Raw genomic sequence first — 3,504 nt, 5'->3', positions numbered from 1 at the left:
CAAGCAACAAAAGAGCAGGGTGCATGCACTCGTTCAGGGCTTATCCCTGTGCCTGTGCCCGATCCACAGTCGACGGCAAACCGCATGGGCTCAGAGGCGCGCACTGTGGCCTGGCCTATACGTACATGTTTGAATGAAGACTGATGAAAAGCTAAAAGCTCGTGGCGATGCTGCTGCCTGCCTGCCTGCCCCCGGAGCACTGGCGCACTGCGAGTGCTGGATACCATGAACATGAAGAACATATATTCCACGAGGTGAGGCCCACGGGATCTGTGCCGCGACACGCGAGAATGTGAGACCGGCGTTCACATGATCATTCATTCATTCTCCAGTGATCACCACACTGCATGCTCGAGTAGTCGAGTTGTGTAGTGCTGGTGCTCATTCATCATTAACAGCCGCACAGTCCAACAAACAGAAGATGCTTGTGTTGTCACTACTAACAGCCTCACACCCATCAGGAGTGAAAAGATGTTTCGCGTCATATAGATCAGCTGTTGGTCATAACGATCCTTTGGTACAGCAATCTAACCGGTCTCTGTAACACTTTAAACATGATGGAAAATCGTTCAAAAACGGCGGCCCTTTCAGGCGGCGAACTCGCAGAAACGCAAGTCAAACATGCATCAAAGCTCGCTGTCGTCGCTCTCCGCGGCGGCGCCAGCAGACGTCTTCCCATTCACGGCGATGAGCTCCGTGTCGAAAACAAGAGTTGCACCGCCTATCATCAGAGTTCAAAACTGCCAGTCAGCATTGCCGGTCAATGAAAGAGCACACGGCGGCATGCCGTGTGTTCGTATCATAGGATTGATGCAGGTAACAAACACGCTGGAATGGCAATAAAAGTTGACGGTCTAAACAGTACACCAGATATGATTTCATCACAAGGACCATATCAAGCAAACATACAAATGACAAGCCATACCTGGAATCTTTGGTGGGGAGCCTCGCTCGCCGTAACCCATCTTTGCGGGTATTCTTAGGTCTTAGCTTTCGCTTTTCGCCGACACGTAAACCTTGGTCCCAACCTACACACAGATGGAAACAATAATGTGGGTTGGTGCCATCGTCAAAGTTTCTGATAAGAACAATGCAGGCCATTTCTCCACGTTTTTTTGTAACATATTATACATTGTTGTTCGTTCAAGACAGTACAATATGGACCACAGATAGACCAATGATCGTATGCCATTTCTCCAAGACAGTTCACCTTTTATCACCTGGCCGTTCCCAAGAGTAAATTCGAAGGGATCACCTCTGTCGTAGCTAGAATCAAATAATGATCCATCAGTGAGTGTCCTCTGCAAGCATAGTCAAGCTTTCAGCTGAACGACAAGACTGTCGAAACAAATCGCTACAGGAAAAGCATCAAATAGTTCTTTGAGGCAAACATGAGAAACAAACCAGGTAAACAACGCAATAAAAGGCCATAAATTACTAGGGTCACTCTGACATGCTGTTTCTCACTTTATCTGCAAGGCATCTCAACTGTTTCATGTTAAGAGACACCGCGTTAAGTAGCTATCACAACTGATTCATGATAAAGTGCCGTGGAAAATGTGAGTGCGCATCGTATTTGGACAATGCCATTCATAAAGGCATTGCAAGGAACAGTGTGAATATTACAGTAAGGGAAACTCAGTGGCCCTTGCTTCCGAGACCTGGAATTGCAGGCTTGGTATAATTAGCTACAGTCATTATTTCTTTTGACTAGAGTACTATCAAATATCATGAGTGAATAGGATTGCTGACTTCAGATAAAAGTGTCGGTCAAATACTTACACGATAATGCACTTTAATCTTGTCGCCTTTGTGAGCTTGTAGCGTACATGATTCAGGCTTGTACTGGAAAGAGGACGAGCCAAAGAAAAACAGTGTCATGTGAAGTCAGTCACAGTGATACTGTAACTGGAATGTAATAAGAACGAAAGCATAGTCTGTGTATGATTGCTTTGGAACTTTATTAATCGAATGTTGCACAATTGTAGATTAAGACTTAATGAGTGTCTGAAAGCTAGGCATGTAGATAAAGAAAATCTCACTTTCTAGAAAAAGATACAGAAAATCTCTACCCTCCATAGTAAGGGTGTTCATCAGTGGTTTTTCTAAACCATTCAAACCAGCTAAGTACACCTAAATCTTTTATGCTTCTAATAATGCTATTCAAAGGTATTACTCCCTCTGTTGCAAATGCAGGGCGTATCCTGACTGTCCAAAACCATGAGTTGGACAACAACTAATCGAACAGTACATGGGTTATGTTATATAAGCTTGATACCACTAAATTTTAAAAATATTAGCGTTTAAAAAAATAATCACGTTTTTGAAAAATTGTCCCTTTTCAAATTGAATAAATTTAAAAAATGTTAAACATTTTCCAAAAATGTTCGGTATTTCAAAAATATTTCTATTTTTGAAAGTTGTACATAAATTCTAGAAATGTTTGTGTTTTGAAAAATGTGCAGAAATTTTCATAAAATATCCATAATTGCAATTTTATTAACATTTTTTAAAAAGTGTTAGAAAATTACCATATTATTCGCTTTTTCATTTTTTTTGGTGTTTTAAGAAATGTTCATTTTTTTATCTCTTCGCATTTTTAGCCACATTTTAAATATTCTTAGTCTTTGCCAATTTGTTTTTCACAAAACTGAAATAATGTCACGGTGTTAAAAAAAGTTTGAAATTTCAAATAAATGTTCATGTTTTCGTTATATATTTCAATTTTTTAAAACGTTATAGTACAGCTCTCGGCATGCCGGTCCGCTCGTTAGCGACCTCTTTTTAGAGAAGGCCGGTTGCTACAATGCGGTCTGCTACATTGTCAATCGCTACAAGCACATGCTCTCGGATCACTTGCTGCGCCACGGGCCTAGTCATGGCGCGCCTTATGAGAAAGGGCAGTCGTTTGACGCAGCGAGCGTCGTATAGGCGCCCCCCCCCCCCCCCCCCCCCCCCCCTCTAATTTTCTCCGCCCCTCCTGAATTTCATACGGGTGAGGCCCTCCACCCCCTTAATCGAATCAAAACTTGCCAACTCAAAAACAACCTGTAAACATTAGGTAACATTGCGTGGATGTAGCATTTCTTCATCACGGAGTACGTTTCCCGATGTTCACTCGATAGGGTATCCCGGTGTGGTATGTAGGTCAGAGTGGAAACAAGGAGGCAAGTTTACCTAAGTTTGGGCCCTCCGATAAGGTAAAATAAACCCGGTCATGGGTAGCCCTGCCTGGAAAACTCTAGCCGTGCTTGCATCTCGGGTCGGTCTTGGCTCTGTTTTGCAACTGAAAGTATATTTCGGGCGGGCTTGGGCTTTATTTTTGCACTTTTTGGGTCGGGCTTACACGTAATAGCACTGAGAAACATCATTCAAGCCAGGCTTTGGGGACCTCCTATTTTGCGCCTTTCAGCGCCGCTGAACCCAATTTGTTCCCACGCCATGGTGGACCGGCCAACTAACACTCAACGCCAGTGAAAAAACACTAAAAAAACTGGCCGCAGC

The 3,504-nt window shown here is 43.2% G+C and overlaps 1 pseudogene; it reads right to left on the bottom strand.

The window, feature by feature from the left end:
* Positions 1-412: 412 nt before the first annotated feature.
* Positions 413-1,881, bottom strand: LOC123057111 (peptidyl-prolyl cis-trans isomerase FKBP15-1-like; annotated as a pseudogene).
* Positions 1,882-3,504: the final 1,623 nt, after the last annotated feature.

This window comes from Triticum aestivum, chromosome 3A (assembly GCF_018294505.1).
Source record: "Triticum aestivum cultivar Chinese Spring chromosome 3A, IWGSC CS RefSeq v2.1, whole genome shotgun sequence".
Lineage (NCBI taxonomy): Eukaryota > Viridiplantae > Streptophyta > Magnoliopsida > Poales > Poaceae > Triticum > Triticum aestivum.
Note: the sequence above shows the minus strand (reverse complement) of the source record. Positions and strands in the feature narration are given on the sequence as shown.